General features: G+C 40.9%; 1 protein-coding gene across 4 annotated transcripts in view; it reads left to right on the forward strand.

Annotated features, from left to right (window-relative positions):
* The window catches only part of ASCC3 (activating signal cointegrator 1 complex subunit 3), a 938401-nt gene that overhangs the window by 255084 nt on the left and 662323 nt on the right, over positions 1–20994 (forward strand). The gene's annotated exons all lie outside the window — the stretch shown is intronic.

The following is a 20994-nucleotide window of genomic DNA, read 5'->3' on the forward strand; positions in this document are numbered from 1 at the left end:
TTCCGCTCCCTGACGTCAATTCTGACGTAGGAGAGGAAGTTCCGGGCCAACAAGGCATTTCTCCTCATTCCATCCAGCCTGAGCCCCATCTCTCCTTGATCCAGCATTTCCCTTCTGTGTCTGTCAGAATTACCATTCCACCTATTTTCCAGCATCACCCTTCTTTGTGTCCATCTCACCTATATCCCTATCTCACCACTTTTCAGAATCTTCATTTGTCTCTGTCCTTGTCTTTACCCCATGTTCACCATTTGCCCTTTCAATGTCTTTATCTCCCCCCACACACTTTTTCAGCATTACTTCTATGTCTCTATTTCACCTCCTCTTCATGTCCCCTCTGTATCTCTATCCTTATTCAGTAGGTCCTGCTTACCCTTTCTCTTCTTTGTGTCACTATCTCCATTTTCAGCTTTCCCCCCTTTTCCTTTGTTACTGCACCCGGTAGCCAGAATCTTTCCATCCTCCCTCCACTCTGGCCCAGCCCAGTATGAAATATTTCCTTTTGTTTCCCTCCCCTCTCTCTTTCTCTCTCTCTTCTCCTCCCTCACCCACGAGTCCTGCATCTGGCCCTCTCCCTTCTACCTGCACCTGGCAACACCCCCCTGCTCCGCGGCTCTCTTCAGCAACTCGTCAGCAGCAGTGATCAAGACAAGCTGCCGACATCGAGGCCTTCCCTCTACGAGTCCCGCCTTTGTGGAAAAAGGAAGTTGAAACAAGCGGGACTCGCAGAGGGTAGGCCCCGACGTCAGAAGCTTGTGTCGATCGCTGCTGCTGAGTTGCCGAAGAGAGCCGCGGAGCAGGGGATGTGGCCGGAAGCAGGTAGAAGGGAGAGGGAGATAGGAAGGCTGTAGATCTCCGGAGCATGATTCCGACCCCGGCCAGGATGATTTCTTTTTCAGGCGTGCACCTTACAAGTCCAGCGTCGCGGCGGGAAATAGCCATGCTGAGCAGTGAGCTCAGCACTACACAGATGAAAGCCTTGCTTGCTGATTGGTCCGGCGGCACGGCGGGGCGGGGCCGCCGGACCAATCAGCAAGCAAGGCTTTCATCTGTGTATGTGCTGAGCTCACTGCTCAGCATGGCTATTTCCTGCCGCGACGCCGGACTTGTAAGCTGCATGCCTGCGTGACACACTACCGGAGCCGCAGCAAAGGTGGAAAAGAACCGCATGCGGCTCTGGAGCCGCAGATTGCCGACCCCCGCACTAGGCAAACTAGATCCTCCAATGTCCATTGGTTCCCAGTTTGGCAACTCTGTCTCAGCTTCAATATCCAGCCCATCGGACATGTCCACCAAGTCCCAGTCGTGGCTTAATTCACCAGGCTTCAGTTGAGAAGGAGAGTGTTCTCTTGCAAGCTCACCCTGGAGCTTCCTCAGCTCATCCCAGCTGCTCTCTTTTAACCTCATTCAACTCGCCCCTCCCTGCTCTGAAGAGGGGGAAGGGAGATAAATCTTTCTGCAGCTGAGCCTGCCTCTGTGACCACTTCCTGCTTTGAGCCTGGCCTTCTGGGAGTTGTAGTTTCTTAACCCCTAACAACTCCTTGGCAGATACTGTCTGGCTCAGCAGGAATAAACCAAGGGAAGTCAGCATTTCATACTGTACAGGGCCAACCTGATCAGCCCTCCTGCACCGGGGTTTGTAAATCCTTTTATATCTCTCTGTGACAGACCTCGGGGATGCAGGTTTGTCACAATTTACACAGGTCTACTACTTACCCAAGAAAAATCAAACTCAACAACAGGAAAATAGCCAAGGACTAATAGATGTATCAGCTTTATTGGAATTATCAGACAGAGAAATGGCTACTCCTGCAACACTGGTGGCAACTTTAGCCCTAACGATGGATAAGAACTGGATTTTGAGACTTTTCTTTAAAAATAGAGTGAAAGAATTCTTGGGACTTAAGATACAAATGTTCCCAGACTTGGCTAGGGACACACAAAAGCGAAGAAAATAATTTCTTATGTTAAAATCGGGAATCATAGCTCTTGGAGCAACTTTTTACCTCCGATATCCTTGCAAATGTATTATACAATATAATTCATCAAAATATGTTTTATTTGAGCCCTACCAGCTGACAACTTTCCTATCTCTATCTCGGCTTGAGAAGGAAAAGAAAGGAGGAGTATAGAATAATTTAGATGCCCATATCAGTTAATTTGCATAATTTTTCCTTAGTTAATATTTCCTAGTTTCCGTTTTATAAATTACATTTTGGATCCTTTGTGGACTTGAGCCGATTTAAGTAAACTTAATACCTCTGAAGTTGTTATATTATAGTTTGGATTTTTTGACTTAAAAGCTTTCTGTACAAGTATATCTTGAATTGTATTATTGAAAATGAATAAATAAATAAATTAAAAAAAAAGAAAATACCCTTGTACTCTTTTTTTTTTCTTAAATGTTTATTGTTTTAGCTGTAAACAAACCAAAACATTCAACTATTGTAGACACAAATTCCAATGCAAGTACAACGTGTCATTACAACAATTTCGTAGACTAGAACCTTATTAAACTTACTACTCCTCTGGCTTGTCTTGAATTCTCCACTCAGATTTTTGGGTCATTTTCCTAAAGGACATTAAGCCCTTAATGCACTGTTAGTGTATGCTAACATGACGTGGCCTTGCGAATCTGGCTAATCAGAGTCTTAGGCCACTCCCACTGCATCCTAGAATGCACTTGGAAGGAGGCCTAAGACTCTAATTGGCCCAGGTGCCTAAAGCCATTCCAATGGGAGTGCATCCCAGGTATGGGCATCAGAACATTTAACACTCCGGGCCATAGTAGAAACTAATTTATTTTTTTTTTTTTAATGTGTGTGTGGTCAAGTTTCCAAGTTTATTTAAGATTTGATGGATCGCTTAATCAAACTTCAAAGGAATGAATCAAAACAAGAGTACTATCGGTTGAAAGCCTCTTTAAAAAGAAAACCTTTCAGCTTACTCTTGAGTCAGTCTAGCATGCGTTCTTCCCTTAGATCAGTGGTTCCCAAATCTGTCCTGGAGGACCCCCAGGCCAGTCGGGTTTTCAAGATAGCCCTAATGAATATGCATGGAGCAGATCTGCATTCCTGGCATCTCCATTATATGCAAATCTCTGTCATGCATATTCATTAGGGCTATCTTGAAAACCCGACTGGCCTGGGGGTCCTCCAGGACAGGTTTGGGAACCACTGCCTTAGATGAATGAGGAGAGAGTTCCACAGTTGTGGAGCAACAGAGATGGTATTGTTGGCGCGTATTGATAAGCTTAAGAGAAGGAACTGAAAGTAAATGCTGATCATTGGACCTAAGGATTCTTATAGGGGCATAAGGAATTAGAAGCCTATCAATGAAAGCCGGGGTTTTCTGAAGAAGGCATTGAAAGGTTAGTAGACATATTTTATAGAATATTCTGTAAGTAACCGGAAGCCAGTGTGCTTTTTTTGAGGAGTGGTGAGACGTGATTTAATTTTTTTGCTTTCATGATAAGTTTTATTGAAACATTTTGAATAATTTGAAGCTGTCTTATTTCTTTTTTGGCAATTCCCATGAAAAAGGCATTGCAGTAATCAATTTTTGAGATCACTAAGGAATGTATTAATATATTCAGAGATGTAGGTTCTAAGAATTTTGAAACAGAGCGTATTTGACGTAGTCTAAAAAGGGTAGATGTAACAACATTGCTAATATACTCATGAAATGACAGCTTTTGGTCGAAAATTACTCCTAAGATCTTAATTGAGTTGACTGTCTTTAGTGTGTTGCCCTTGAGGGGTGTGTTTTAGGGGAGGGGGGAGTAATTTTTGCTACACTGCACAGCAAAAAGATTATCTGAGCATTAGTACAATCATTGAAGCAGGGGAGTGCAGAAAAAGACCAAATACTGGAGAAAATATACTGCACAAATCCCAGGGAGTCCAAAAATGGAGCAGAATGAGCCAGGTCTTCAAATGAACCATGCTTTAATGCTATTTTGGTTGCCATTAGAGTGCAGTTCATTTGAAGAGCTGATCCATTCTGCTCCTTTTGATTCCCTGAGTGTAGAAGAAAGAAATGGTGGTAAGGGAAAAATAAGGGGATAGGGGAAAAACTACAATATGTTAAAGTAAAAATGCCCTTAATTTTACTTTGCTATTTTTATTATGTGTATAGTGGATGATGTGGGCTATAAATTTGTTAAACAAATGTATTCCTTTTCTCATCAGTTGAGGTCCACACAAAGTATCTTGATCATTTTATGCTTGTCTAATGTATACAAGTATAAAATGATAAGAACTTACATTATAATGTATGTAAATGTATTTTAAAGCGGGAGTCAGTCTGTCCATTTTTTATCAACTCTGATGCCACAGCCCTGCACTTAGGTAGCTTTTTTATGGTGTATTACTTTTTATACTATCGCACATGCTGTTGACATTGTGAGAAACCTTCCATAAACTAGCTCCATACCATTCTGTAATAACCTTTGCCCATATTTTCTCTTTGCATGTATATGCATTAATTAATATGTTATAAATGCATGTAGTTTCATTGTTAAAGACTATTTAACAATTACTTGCACTGATAAATTAGTTCATATAGTGCAAGGGATATGATTGTTAATTTTGATTTAGAAGAAAACAAACCTGATTATTCCAGTAGACATTTATTTTTATATATATGTTAAAATCTGCTGAATTGTGTTTTTTTAAACTCATAAATCAAAACGATGTACAATATAAAATAAAAATTAGAAAAAAGACCTGCCAAGTACTAGATCTAAATAACAACGTCCATCTTTTTATATGGTCGTGAATTTGTCACAAGGTCTAAAATATATTTTGAGGTTGTGACTTAGACTGACAATGCGTATTTGCAGTAGATGGTACCTATTGGTGGGACTGTTTAGAATAGACAGCTATAAACTTTAATGGAACTCACTGTTCTGCATAGTGACAAGTTCATTGGTCGGTAAAATCTTTAAACATCATTTCCTCCCTCAGTACCCATTCCACGGCCCCATTGTGAGTGGCTAATTTTGAGGTAACTGTTTCCTCCCCAAATTCCTAACGAATACCTGTTTTAAAATATCACTTGCAAAGTTCAAATTAATTACATATACAAGTCTCTCTATACATACACATTAAAAACCTAAAATGTATTTTCACACAAATGTGACACAATTAAAACAAAAAACAAAAACGCTGTAGTACGCCCACACATTTAACATTCTATCACTTAATGCCAAATCGATATTATGTAAAGTGCTTTGGTTGTACCCATAGAAAAGCGGTATATCAAATCCATGACACTTTTATACAACACATGGTGGAGCCATGCAGAAACAGTAGTACACATTTTGATCTTCTCAGCTTTTAGCAAGGAATTTGTTGGGTAATTTGCATAAGCCATAATTCATTGTCCTTCAGCTGATACATGCAATCAGTAAAAAGATTTTGTAAGAATAACATACACATGTTACATTCATAAAAAAATATGGGGGGGTTGCGTGTGTATACACACATATACACACGCATACACACATACACATACACGCACACACACATACACACACACATATACACATACAATATATACACAAACACACACACATACACACACACATATACACATACAATATATACACAAACACACACACATACACATATATATATTTACACACACAGAAGTTTATAGAAATCCTGCTTATTAAGAAGGGATATTGTGCAGGCTGGCAGAGGTACAACCATGGGTGTTGTCTTTCTTGAAGAGAGAGAATAACTTGGAAGGATGAATAGAATCTGGCATTTATGAGATTACAGTTGATTAAATGTACTTGTGATGACAAAACAAAAGTGAATAGTGAAGCAGAGACCACGATAAGGGTGTCAGAGTTGAATAGGGTGAGTAGGGATGAGGATGGCACATGGTATCAGGACGTTTGAGTAATATGGATGATCAGCCTGATGGGTTTTGTCAGCTGATGGACTCCAGTATTAAGCCATAAAGGCTTTAATCCCTTTTCGAATCTGATGCTAATAAAATGGAATAATGCATTTCTCTTCTGAACTTCTAGTCTGCTAAAGAAACCTAATCAGCTCTTAGGCTATTGAACAAAGACAGAGCTATAAGCTTTGCAATGGCTGATTTATTGTCTTTCACTCCTTAATCTGCTGAACATTAATGGACATCACAGCTTTCTTTTTCTCATATAATAAAATTTGATGAGACTTTAATGGAATCTTTAGCAAAATTAATGTTAATTATAAGCATTCTTGGTAGATATGGTGCAGTCTTAGGAGAGGATACAAACTCTGCATTAACTGGTTATTTAAAAACAAAACAAGAAGCCCATCAACATAAATTGTATATGTTTTTATTGCAGCTGCAAAGAAAAAAAATAATTGTGTATTGTGGGTTTCTGCAACTACAAGACTGTCCCTTAAACCTTCAAGCAATCTCTATAGTGGCAAACCCTGGTTTGGGTTTTTTAAGACACTTAGAGCCCGTTATTCAAAAGGGTTTAGCCATGCAGAAAGTTTAAATCATGCTGAGTGTCTCAGGAGGGGACATTCAGTGACATGTTGGGAGTTAGTTACTAGTGTGAGCGACTATTAAGGCGGATCATTTTACCACTAACTTGTAGAATTTTTTGCAGTGAGATCTAATGATCTGGTTATTAATAACCGGGTTTAACGTTAAAATAACATGTCAACACTAGGCCATGCTGATAACACTCTCTCCCCACCACCTTCATGGTGCTTGTCTGGGGGTGGAATTGAGGTACAATTGGGATGTACTCAGCTAGTTTTTATATTTGGTCCACTAAATGAGGCTCGAGTCTGAATATTGGCTGCTGCCTTGATAACTTTTAAGTAGCTTTGCTGACCCGAATATTCAGTACTGGTGTGCAGACCTGGCTTAATTCAGCCTGGAACGCCAATGGCTTGAGAACCGTTGACTGCAGTGGGCTGGTTAGAAAAAGGAAGGCATTACCAATTGGTAAAAGACAGTGATGATGATCTGAAAATGATTTAGAATTGTATCTTGGCTTGTTACATTTCTGGCATGTTTGCAGATCTGCAAATTTGCTTGGCTTGCTATAAATGTTTGCTGCATGGCCATTGATTCATGGTAAAAAAATAAAAAAAAAAAAGTTTATTTTGTTTTGCCTCTCACTAATGACTTATTTCTATCTCTCAGCTATCTACCATTTATAGTTAACTGATATTGCAGATCACTTCATTGGCTCCCCAGTGCATTCACTCGACAGCCCCTCAATATCTCTCCTAACTTATCTCCACCTTTGCTCCTTCCCGTGAACTTCGTTCATCGGGTAAGTCCTTCCTATCCATACTCTTCTCTCCCACTGCCAACTCCAGACTCTGTCCCTTCTATCTTGCTGCACAGTTTGCCTGGAACAGACTGCTTGAGTGATTATGTCAAGCTCCATCATTATGTCAAATCCAAGCTAAAAGCTTACTTTTTCGAGGCTGCTTTTAACTCCTAACTCCCTATACCTATGTCCATCTTACCATTCTCTCTGTGAGAAACTTCTCAATCCCTATATGTCCTGTTTGCCTAAATTAAATTGTAAAATCTGAGCAGCGACCGTCTATTTGCATGTTAAATGCACATGTAAAGCACAGTGTATGCCTTTCAACGCTTTAAAAATGATAAATAGTAGTAGTAAACCCTGCTAAGCTAACTGAATTGACCACATGCTCCCACAACAAATTCCTGAGTTTATCCGGTTTGACTTCAATCTACTACTTAGCAGGTTCACCACATGCCCGCTAGTCCTAGTATTTTTGGAAAGAGTAAACAAGCGATTCACATTACCCTTTACATTCCACTCAGATGGAAATAATTATATTTGCTAAATTGCAAGAGGATTGAGGAACTTGTGAGACTGGGAGACAGGGCATCAAAATGGCAGATAACATTTAATGTGAGTAAGTTCAAAGTAATGCATTTGGGAAAGTGGATCTTGAACTATGTGATACAGGGTTCAATGTTAGGACTCACCACCCAAGAAAAAGATTTAGGTGTCATCGTTGAGGAAACGTTGAAACCCTTAGCTCAGTGTACAGTGGCAGCTAAGAAAGCAAATAGAATGTTAGGAATTATCAGGAAAGGAATGGAAAACAAAGATGAAAATGTTATAATGCCCTTGTATCGCTCTATGGTACGGCTGCACCTCCAATACTGTGTGCAATTCTGGTCTCCTTATCTCAAAAAAGATATAGTGGAATTAGAAAAGGTCCAGAGAAGAGTGACAAAATTTATAAAAGGGATGGGATGACTGCCCTATAAGGCAAGGATAAAGCGGCTAGGGCTCTTAAGCTTGGAGAAGAGACGGCTCAGGGGTAATATGATAGAGGTCTATAAAATACTGAGTGGAATCACTTGTTTACTCTTTCCAAAAGTACTAGGACTAGGGGGCATTCAATGAAACTACTAAGTAGTAGATTAAAAGCAAACTGGAGAAAATATTTCTTTACTCAATGTGTAATTAAACTCTGGAATTCATTGCCGGAGAATGTGGTACAATCAGTTAGCTTAGCAGGGTTTAAAAAAGGTTTGGATAATTTCCTAAAAGATAAGTCCATAGGCCATTATTGAGATGGCTTGGATAAATCCACTGCTTATTCCTAGGATAAGAAGCATAAAATCTGTTTTACTCTTTGGGACCTTGCCAGGTACCTTTATCCTGGGTTGGCTACTGTTGAAAACAGGATACTAGTCTTGATGGGCCTTTGGTCTGTCCCAGTATGTCAGTTCTTATGTTCTTATATTAAAGTCCCTGAGTTTACCTATTTAACTTTAAGTCCATCCTTCCAGTGATGTACCAAGTGTGTGTGTGTGTGGGGGGATGCTCTGAGATTTTCACAATCAGAAAGGACATGTCCATTAAAAGGAGATATGTCCTTTGATCTAGATCAGATTTAAAAATTGCTAATTGAACCTGCTGTTTGTCTATCAAGTATAAACATTCTTCTTCTGACAAGACTCTTTCCTATCCTGAGAGGAAGACAGTGATAAAATTTAAGTAATTAATTTCATTTATATGTTCAGATATTCACATTATCATAAGAACGTAAGAATAGCCTTACTGGGTCAGACCAGTGGTCCGTCAAGCCCAGTAGCCTGTGTTCACGATGGCCAATCCAGGCCACTAGTACCTGGCCAAAACCCAAGGAGTGGCAATATTCCATGCTACCGATATAGGGCAAACAGTGGCTTCCCCTGTGTCTTTCTCTTGGCTTTTCCTCCAGGAACTTGTCCAAACCTTTCTTAAAACGCGTTCCAGAGCTTAACTATTTTCTGAGTGAAAAAATTTTTGGTTTTAAAAGTATTTCCCTTTAACTTCAAGTGTCCCCTAGTCTTTGTAATTTTTAACGGAGTGAAAAATCGATCCACTTGTACCTGTTCTATTCCACTCAGGATGTTGTAGACTTCAATCATATCTCCCCTCAGCCGTCTCTTTTCCAAGCTGAAGAGCCCTAACTGTTTTAGTCTTTCCTCATACGAGAGGAGTTCCAGCCCCTTTACCATCTTGGTGTCTCTTCTTTGAACCTTTTCTAGCGCCGCTATATCTTGAGATAAGGAGACCAGAATTGAACGCAATACTCCAGATGAGTTCGCACCATGGAACAATACAGGGGCATTATGACATTCTTTGTTGTGTTAACCATCCCTTTTTAAATAATTCCTAGCATCCTGTTTGCTTTTTAGGCCGCCGCTGCACATTGGGCGGAAGGTTTCATTGTTTTGTCTACGATGACACCCAGATCATAGTAGCATAGTAACATAGTAGATGACGGCAGATAAAGACCCAAATGGTCCATCCAGTCTGCCCAACCTGATTCAATTTAAAATTTTTTTTTTTTTTTTCTTCTTAGCTATTTCTGGACGAGAATCCAAAGCTTTACCCGGTACTGTGCTTGGGTTCCAACTGCCGAAATCTCTGTTAAGACTTACTCCAGCCCATCTACACCCTCCCAGCCATTGAAGCCCTCCCCTGCCCATCCTCCTCCAAACGGCCATACATAGACGCAGACCGTACAAGTCTGCCCAGTAACTGGCCTAGTTCAATCTTTAATATTATTTTCTGATTCTAAATCTTCTGTGTTCATCCCACGATTCTTTGAACTCAGTCACAGTTTTACTCTCCACCACCTCTCTCGGGAGCGCATTCCAGGCATCCACCACCCTCTCCGTAAAGTAGAATTTCCTAACATTGCCCCTGAATCTACCACCCCTCAACCTCAAATTATGTCCTCTGGTTTTACCATTTTCCTTTCTCTGGAAAAGATTTTGTTCTACGTTAATACCCTTTAAGTATTTGAACGTCTGAATCATATCTCCCCTGTCTCTCCTTTCCTCTAGTGTATACATATTCAGGGCTTCCAGTCTCTCCTCATACGTCTTCTGGCGCAAGCCTCCTATCATTTTCGTCGCCCTCCTCTGGACCGCCTCAAGTCTTCTTACGTCTTTCGCCAGATACGATCTCCAAAACTGAACACAATACTCCAAGTGGGGCCTCACCAATGACCTGTACAGGAGCATCAACACCTTCTTCCTTCTACTGACTACGCCTCTCTTTATACAGCCCAGAATCCTTCTGGCAGCAGCCACTGCCTTGTCACACTGTTTTTTCGCCTTTAGATCTTCGGACACTATCACCCCAAGGTCCCTCTCCCCGTCCGTGCATATCAGCTTCTTTCCTCCCAGCATATACGGTTCCTTCCTATTATTAATCCCCAAATGCATTACTCTGCATTTCTTTGCATTGAATTTTAGTTGCCAGGCATTAGACCATTCCTCTAACTTTTGCAGATCCTTTTTCATATTCTCCACTCCCTCTTCAGTGTCTACTCTGTTACAAATCTTGGTATCATCTGCAAAAAGGCACACTTTTCCTTCTAACCCTTCAGCAATGTCACTTACATACATATTGAACAGGATTGGCCCCAGCACCGAACCCTGAGGGACTCCACTAGTCACCTTTCCTTTCTTCGAGCGACTTCCATTAACCACCACCCTCTGGCGTCTGTCCGACAGCCAGTTTCTGACCCAGTTCACCACTTTGGGTCCTAACTTCAGCCCTTCAAGTTTGTTCAACAGCCTCCTATGAGGAACTGTATCAAAAGCTTTGCTGAAATCCAAGTAAATTACATCTAGCATATGTCCTCGATCCAGCTCTCTGGTCACCCAATGAAAAAATTCAATCAGGTTCGTTTGGCACGATTTACCTTTTGTAAAGCCATGTTGCCTCGGATCCTGTAACCCATTAGATTCAAGGAAATACACTATCCTTTCTTTCAGCAACACTTCCATTATTTTTCCAACAACTGAAGTGAGGCTCACCGGCCTGTAGTTTCCTGCTTCATCCCTGTGACCACTTTTATGAATAGGGACCACATCCGCTCTCCTCCAATCCCCAGGAATCACTCCTGTCTCCAGAGATTTGTTGAACAAGTCTTTAATAGGACTCGCCAGAACCTCTCTGAGCTCCCTTAGTATCCTGGGATGGATCCCATCTGGTTCCATCGCTTTGTCCACCTTCAGTTTTTCAAGTTGCTCATAAACACCCTCCTCCGTGAACGGCGCAGAATCTACTCCATTTTCTCGTGTAACTTTGCCAGACAATCTCGGTCCTTCTCCAGGATTTTCTTCTGTGAACACAGAACAGAAGTATTTGTTTAGCACATTTGCTTTCTCCTCATCACTCTCCACATATTTGTTCCCAGCATCTTTTAGCCTAGCAATTCCATTTTTTATCTTCCTCCTTTCACTAATATATCTGAAAAAATTTTTATCTCCCTTTTTTACATTTTTAGCCATTTGTTCTTCCGCCTGTGCCTTCGCCAAACGTATCTCTCTCTTGGCTTCTTTCAGTTTCACCCTGTAGTCCTTTCTGCTCTCCTCTTCTTGGTTTTTTTTATATTTCATGAACGCCAACTCTTTCGCCTTTATTTTCTCAGCCACTAGGTTGGAGAACCATATCGGCTTCCTTTTTCTCTTGTTTTTATTGATTTTCTTCACATAAAGTTCCGTAGCCATTTTTATCGCTCCTTTCAGCTTAGACCACTGTCTTTCCACTTCTCTTATGTCCTCCCATCCTAACAGCTCTTTCTTCAGGTACTTTCCCATTGCATTAAAGTCCGTACGTTTGAAATCTAGGACTTTAAGTATCGTGCGGCCGCTCTCCACTTTAGCCGTTATATCAAACCAAACCGTTTGATGATCGCTACTACCCAGGTGAGCACCCACTCGAACATTAGAGATACTCTCTCCATTTGTGAGGACCAGATCCAATATCGCTTTTTCCCTTGTGGGTTCCGTCACCATTTGTCTGAGCAGAGCCTCTTGAAAGGCATCCACAATCTCCCTACTTCTTTCCGATTCCGCAGACGGAACATTCCAGTCCGCATCCGGCAGGTTGAAATCTCCCAACAGCAGAACGTCCTCTTTCCTTCCAAACTTTTGGATATCCACAATCAGATCCTTATCAATTTGCTGCGATTGAGTCGGAGGTCTGTAGACTACACCCACGTAGATAGAAGTTCCATCTTCTCTTTTCAGAGCAATCCATATTGCTTCTTCCTCTCCCCAGGTCCCTTGCATTTCGGTCGCTTGGATATTGATCTTTACATAGAGAGCTACTCCTCCACCTTTATGACCATCTCTGTCCTTCCTAAAAAGATTATATCCCGGTATGTTTGCATCCCATCCATGTGATTCACTGAACCATGTCTCTGTGATAGCAACAATATCTAGATCTGCCTCTAATATCAGGGCTTGCAGATCATGAACTTTGTTGCTTAGACTGCGAGCATTTGTGGTCATCGCTTTCCAGCTATTTTTCAGCGATAATCTCCTTTTTCGTATGGATTTTTGTGTCATTTCACTTTCCGTTGCAATACTAAGAAATGAGTTGCTGATATTGCTTATGTTGCAGCCTTTACTACTATCACATCTTTTCTTTTGCCGGGGGTGGTTTCTATAATTGTGCTTCGTACATACACCACCCCCACCTTCTAGTTTAAATGCCTAGAAAAATATTGTCTAAATTTCTCTGCAAGGTTTCTTTTTCCTGCTGTAGTAATATGTAGCCCATCAGTGCAATATAGCTTCTTGTCCTTCCATGTATTTCCCCATCCTCCTATGTACCTGAAGCCTTCTTGATGACACTAGGCTCTGAGCCATCTATTAAAGTCCTCTGTGTTTTTCACTCTTTGCTCTCCTTTTCCATATGCAGGCAGTATTTCAGAAAAAGCTAAAGTCTTTACAAAAGGTTTCACGCCCTCACCAAGCTCCCGAAAAGCTTTCTGTGCTGCAAGTGTGGAGTTGTTGGCCAGGTCATTTGTTCCCAGATGGATAACAACATCAGTGTTAAAATCCTAGTTTCTTCCTTAATTATAGTCAGTATTTGCCTGGAACTCCTGGTAGCTGAGGATCCTGGAAGACATTTCACTATTTTGGTCTCCTCGCCCTGTGTTCCAAGGTTAATGCCTCTGATGATGGAATCCCCCAACAGTAATAGTTTTCTGTTTTTGGCTTTTTTATTTGTACTTAGGGTGCTCTTGTTCTCTTGAGTTTCCTTCATTGGTTCAAGTCCCACCTCCCTTCTGTTTTCCTGAGTATCGCAGTGCACTAGTGGCGCGAAGGAATTCTGTAGAGGTAATATTAGTGAAGGTGGATGTTTCTGTGTTACATGTCGCAGTCTTCCTGAGCCTACTGTGACCCATTTATTCCTGGGCTGTTTTATTCTTTGAGGTAGAGGTGGTAAGTTGGTATGATTTTGTGGAGTGATGGAAGCTGCTTTAATTGTATTCAATTCCTGTTTAAGTTTGCAGAGCTCCTCCTTAATACTGGCAAGTTGAAGACAGATGGGGCAAGCCTTAAGCCTCCAAATAGTATGTCTTGGAATTAAAGCACCACAGTGATTGCATAGAATAAAGGCCATCTTGATTGGTTGTGAAGTGACTTGATTTGAGTAGTCTTGATTATATGGGTCTCTATATATGAATAGTGGTCCCTGGGGTTGGTGGGACTATAAGTAAGACTACAAGTAAGATCCTTTTCTTTGGCGCTAAACCCCAAGGTGGACTCTAGCATCCGGTAACTGATTTGGGTTATTCTTCCCAGTATGCATCACTTTGTATTTGTCCACATTAAATTTCATTTGCCAATCTTCCAATTTCCTAAGGTCTGCCTGCAATTTTTCACAATCCGCATGCGTTTTAATTATCACAGCTTCAACTGATAACCTTGTCCAAAATAACTTGGACTTCAGTAGGTTAATATGTTGTGCTAATTTTCTGTGGTACATAAAACTATATTCATGGAAATACATTCTGGCTATTTGAACATGTTTTTCTTATCCAAACGGCTAGATGAGAATTCACTATATTAGACATTGTAATAAGAAAAATAATAGCATAGCAGTTTGATAGTAATTGGCCTCCTTGGTAAGGCATCTTGACTTTGGACTTTCCTAGTTTGTGCAAGTTAACAGCAGGCTAGTGGAAATAAATATTAAAAGCAAGCAGTTTTGTAAAAGAATATTGGTACAGTATATATTACCAACGCTTCTTGTTCAGTTTCACGAGCAAGTCCTTTTATTTTAGTAGATTTGTTTGAGATTTTGTGAACCTAAACAGAATGTTTCCTATAATAATAGTTATCTGAATTATTTATATACAGTAGTTTCTGATATCTATAATAATAAAATGGTAAGTGCACATGCGCACTCTAAAGCCGTGTTCCCTGATCCGTTGCGATACGGCCACAAGAGTGCGCATGCACGCTTACCATGCATCGGGCTTACCATCGCCCCAGCCAGCCGCCGATCGCCTCCTCGAGCAAAGTGAGGAGCCGGCCAAGGCGGTGCAAGGTCCATGCCGACCCCGGCAATGTCTATCTTCTGCCGTTGCTGCTCCGCGCAACCCTGTCTTCCCCACCATCCCGCGAGCCCTGGCCTCGGCACTGAGTGAGCATGCGCGCTAAGGCAAAGGCGGTGCGGAGCGGCGGCTGCCGGGAGGAGGCCGTGGTGGCTTGAGGTGCCTGCAGGCCGCCGCGGCCCTTCCCGGTCTCCTGAGCCGCGTACTCATGCCCCGATTGCCGGCGGTGCTGTACACTGAATGTTCTGTGTTGCAGGCTTTTGTGCTGAGCCGTCTTCAGGGCAGGACCAATTCGAGCTGTCCAACTCATGAAAAAGGTGGTCTGCGTTGGGACCCAGGCCCTGAAATCTTCACAAGATAAGTGTACTACAACAGGGGTTGATGGACAGGGGAAGAGGTGCTGATGGATAGGGAGTGGAAGAAAAAGGAAGGGAGGCCTACTGCTGGACAGAGGGAGCAGGAAAGAGGTGATGATGGACAGGGTGGAGGTAAAATAAAGGGAGAAGGGCTACTGCTGGATAAGGGGAGCAGTGAAGGGGTGGTGGAGGACACAGGGGAGGTAAAAGGAAGGGAGAATGGACAGGGGGAGCAGGCAAGGGGTGGTGGTGGACAGCCAAGGAAAAAAAAGACAGAAAGAAAGAAAGACAGAAATACAGAAAGCGGCTAAGGAGAGAGAGAGAGAGGGGAAAAAAAAAAGAAATAGACACACACACACACATATATTCTAGCACCTGTTAATGTAACGGGCTATAAGACTAGTATACAATACTGCAGAAACTCTCATGAATGCCATGTCCTTGGACCTAAATAGCTTCCAATCTGCAGGCTTCATGCTACATGTGACGTCTGATTTAGAGCACAAGGGTGTTAAGCCGCGGACTCAAGGTTCTGCAGCATGATGGGATTTAACAATTGCAGTTTTCCATTATACTGCCCTGGTCATTTATTTACAGATGAATCTATATAAAGTAGCTGCCTGTGTATGCATGTTTTTGATCAAAACATTTCTAATGTAAAGTAGTGGAAACAAAAGAAAAATAGTTAAATATTCCCAGCCAGAAGTCAAGGGGGTGAAAGTGTTTCCCTAGGGTGATGCACAACATGGTTCTTTGAATTTACTACTGACGTTATATAATATAATAAAATGGCACATTGAGGGCATCTAACTTAATTGGCAAAACATCCTTAACAGCCTCAATAATCGGCTTAAAAAATTTAATTGGCGATAGGTGCCTATCTGATTCTATAAACGAAAGGCACCTAATGCTTAAGTGGGCGTTTCTATGGATGGAATGTGAATTAGGCGCAATTAAGCGCAATTCTCCCCAAACTTTGGTGCCTTTAAACCCTCGCCTACATTTCAGGCGGCTAAGTTTTTACATAGGCACCGCTAGCTGCGATTCTAAGTGTGATTGACACTTATCCGGCACCATTTTTTTTAGGCGCTGGCTGATTTAGACGCTATTTCTAGAATCAGCCCCTGAGTGCATATTTTGTCTTACTACCTATTTTCTCTTTCTTGATCTCTTAGAATCCTGTGTCATCTTCCTTTAGCGTCCCTTCCCCCAATTTTTTTTTAAGGATCTTTAGTAGTTGTTCACATTTAGGTTTCTGCTGGAAAGTAATGACACATGGTGGAAGCGGTTAGTGTGTACTGCTTGTTTTTGTTTCTATAGTCAATAATAGGTTTAACAAACCTTACAAAATTTTGTTCACCTTCTTTCATGGAGGAGACCTCTTTTTCTGTTTTTAAGATACAGCTTAAAACCTTTTACTGCCAGGAGGCCTTTCACGCTCCAGATTAGATGACTGAATACGCCTGTTTACTTTTGGCTTGGTGGTGAAGAAGTCTTGTGCTGGTGCCTGGAGCGATCTAATCTAATCTGCAATGTCTGGGTCGCTCTATGCCTAATGAGGTTCAAGACATCTTACAATTCAAGAGTTACAATATAATTAGGAGTACATTACAAAGCAAAGCAGATTCTTGCCTCCTCTCTTTCCTTTCTTATCCTACCCCATAATGACGTTCTTTTCCATTCTGTTATATTAGTTTGCATCCTGCCTTGAAAGTCTGACTCTGGGCGTATAATCAAATTTAATAAACCTGAAACTTGAAATGAGGAAAGTAGGATGGAGAGATCTGTGCTACAGTGTATTTTCTTTGCATGCGGTGCTGGCACTTAGAAAAATGAGCACCCTCATAAAACAGCTTGCATCTAGGATATACGAGCATGATGTGTATTGTATTATGTGATTGGATTTTAAAAGTCCATTTTGTTTTACTTTACATCTCTTGTGAGCAGGGAAGACCTGGAAGTACATTTAGGTCTGAGAGGAATGAAAACAATTTTTGAATTGCTGTTCCATTCAGGTATCAGCAGATAATCTTAGTGTTTAGCAGCTTTTAGTTGCTCGCTATTACAGAACAATCTTTAAGAGATATTTGGCTCATAAGCAAAATATGTTTTAGAAGAAATAGGAAAAACATGTACTGTATGCATACATCTGAAATGGGTACAACTATATAAGCACTTGTGTGAGAGAAAATAAATAGAAGTAACACAAGTAGTTATAATAGCTTTAGTAAGACTCTTTAGGCGTGTCAGGACTCCTGAGCCTTCAGCTGAATAACACATGGGGCATTGAGCAGTATGTGCATATTTATACATAGGAATAAATATCCACAGAATAAAACAGCCTATCCTCCACACATTCCCAGATGTGTTAGAATGGATGTATGTATCTATCCATCCATCCATCTGCCTGGCTCAGGAACTTAAGATAATAGAAGGCAATGTGATTGCCATCCTCATATAGGTACTGGATTGGTTCAAATGATCATGGTGCCCCAAGCCAACTTTCTTTGGCACTCTACCTCCCACATTGCAGTGGCTTACCCCCTTCTTACCAGGTTTGGTGCCTCCCTCCTTGTGTTTCATTATCTTTACCCCTCTGCCCACAGTCTTATAAACCTATCAGAGCAACATGAAAAGAGGTAGCCTTTGACCAGCTCCAGGTGCTGGTCTGTCGATCCCACCTCCTAAGATGCAGGACACTGGCTGAGGGAACATGCAAGGGCTGGCCAGGGGCTCCCTCTTTTCAAGTTGCTGTTGCCAGCAGGTTTGCAGGAGGGGCAAGGGAGTGATGCTGGAGCATAAGGAGATGAGAGAAAGGCAGGAGATATCAAACCTGCTGGGAGGGAAGGGGCATAAAGTCATAAGTATTACACCAGGTGAAGCTCTGCAAAAAGTTCAGCGGCTGGAGATTTTTTATGCCTTTTATTGCTGGCACCCTGAACCAGTGTTTCACCTGATACAGCGGTTAAGCCAGCCCTGAATAGTAGATAAAATAATCAAGTACAGATAATCTGCACAAAAGTGATAGTACAACTTGAAACAGCAGTTAATTGCTGCCCTAACAAACAAGCACTAGATTAACCCTAATGGAGCTGTGATTTTGACCTTTAAGCACCTTATATAAATCGTGAACATCATTTGGAGGAGTAGCAGAAGGCTAAGAGCCAGGTAAGCTGTTTTCTCCCACTTAAGCTTCTTGTGACTTTGGGCAAGTCATTTCACTCTCCATTCCCTCAGGTGCAAACTTAAAGGTCAAGTCTATAAATTGATGACTCAGTCTAGGTGCCCCAGTGCTGTGTGCTTAGCGTCAATTCTGTAATGGCATCTTGACACTAACCCTCTCTTCTATTAAACTGCAATAGCAGTTTTTAGTGCAGAGAGCTATGCAGAATGGCCCATGCTGCTCCCAGCGCTCATAGGAACTCTATGAGCGTTGGGAGCAGCACAGGCCATTCAGCGCGGCTCACCGCACTAAAAACTTCTAGTGCAGTTTAATAGAAGAGAGGGTAAGATTTCTTTACATTAACCTTAATGGCTGTGGAAGTTACAGATTTTAGTAACATTTTCAATAGGTTGTTGCCAATCAGCCTTTTCTAGGATGGTATGAAGTAGGTTGAACAGGTAAGGTGACAAAATGCATCCTTGCCTGATGCTACATTTTATTGGAAACCAGTCAGTGTTGCCATAGTCAGTTGTTAGTCCTTGATGTCACCTTTCTTCAATATAGGTCGACCATGTTTTTTCCTTCCAAATCTGTTGACACAGCTGAGTGGGGGCCTTGATATCATCTTTTGAGCCTTTGATTAATTCATTTGGAATACAGTGACTTATTTTTCAATAAAGAATTGCTACTATGACTTCTTTTTATAAGCGTTTTTATCAAATCATTAAAAAAACAACAACTTGAAAATATCTGGTTCTTCATTGGCATCAGTTTCCAGTTCAATTTCTCCAATGTTATCCTCATTTTTCATATATTCTTACCATCTCTTTTTAATGCTTTCTGGATCATTCAGTATCGTTGCATTGGCATCTTTAAGCATCCTCTGTCGAGGTTGGAATTTCTGCTGTAAAATCTAACATTACTGTACAAATCTAAATTCATAATTTGTCTATTCTTTATGTATATCAACCTTTTTACCCATTCTGAATTTGTTGGGGAGGCCGGGATATAAAACTAACCAAATAAATAATCTGGTTTTTCCATTTACATGTTCCAGTTCAATTTTCTGGCAAATATCTTTGAGATACTGCTCTTTCTCTTGCCAAACTTGAAGTTGAAACACTTGATTTATTTGTGATACTTTTTCTCTATCACCAGAAAGTTTTGCTTGTCTTCTTTGTTCTGCTACTTTTCTGGTTTCTGAGATCCAAGGCAATTTCTTGGTTTTCTTTCTCTTCTGGAGTGGTGTTTGTTTTTTTTTTTTTTTTTTTTTTACTTCATCACTAATTATGGTTTTGATGTCATTCCATAACTCTTCATGTTCTCTATCTCCTGTAGCAAGAAAGGCAAATCTGTTGTCTAGTTTTATCCAATAGTCTGATGGAATATTTTCAATGTCATATTTTGGGAGGTCTCTAATGATCTCCTTCTTGCAAAGCTTTATCTTGATCTTGCATGTCAAAAGCTTGTGGTCACTTCCACAATCAGCTCATGGTTTAGTCCTTGCAGTCAAAACTGCAGATTTCCATCTCTATCCTTTGCAAATGTAGTCAATTTGATTTGATACATGCCATTTGGAGAGGTCCATATGTACTATCAACGTTTATGGTTTTGGAAATGCGTATTCGTGACTGACAGTTGGATCATTTTGCAAAACTGTACTAAGTTATCACCATCTTCATTTTTTTTCTCCTCTGCCATGCTTTCCAACCACTTCATTTTCAGATGTACTTCCTACTTTTGTATTGAAGTCCCCCATAATGATCAGTAGATCTTATTTCAGTGTTTGATCTATTACATTTTGAGGTTGTTTATAGAACAATTCTACATTCTCATTTTCCACATCTGTCATTGGAGCATATACTTGGATCAAGGTGACATTGATCAGCTTTCCCTGTGGATGGATTGACATTAAATTGGTGGCTGAAATATAAACAACCTGTGCTATGCAGATGATACAATGCTCATCACCAGCATCAAAGAAGACATGCAGTATCTATTGAGAAAAGTCAAAACTGAAAGTCAAAACATGAGATTAGAACGGAACATAAACAAGACAAAGATCATGAACATGGAAATGATGAAGATTTTGAGTTTGAAGGTGACAGAATAGAAGTTTTAAGGAATTCAATCTCCTGGGCTCTTTTGTAAACAAAGAAACAGCTAGCAGGGAAGAAAATACTTTGCAGAATAGCACTTGGTCGCTCTTCAATGAATGCTCTCAACAAAGAATTCAAAGTCAAGGAAATAACACTCCAAACAAAGAAAGGACTTGTCCATGCACTCATTTTCTCAGAGGTCAATTACAGATTTAAAAACTGCACACTACAGAAACAAGACGGAAAGAAGAATGGCTCATTCGAGCTTTGGTGCTGAAGAAGGATTTTATGTGTGGCATGGACCAGCAGAAGAATTAATAAATTGACTCTGGAAGAGACCAAGCTAGTTAGTCAGTCAAAGCCCAAATGATGAAGTTATGACTGTCTTTATTTTGGTCATACCTTCAGAAGAGAAAGATCATTACATCCTGTTTGGGAAGATTGAAGGAACCAGGTGAAGAGGGCGACCTGCAATCAGATGACATGTTGAAAAACAACAA

This window comes from Geotrypetes seraphini, chromosome 3 (assembly GCF_902459505.1).
Source record: "Geotrypetes seraphini chromosome 3, aGeoSer1.1, whole genome shotgun sequence".
In the NCBI taxonomy this organism is placed as follows: Eukaryota; Metazoa; Chordata; class Amphibia; order Gymnophiona; family Dermophiidae; genus Geotrypetes; species Geotrypetes seraphini.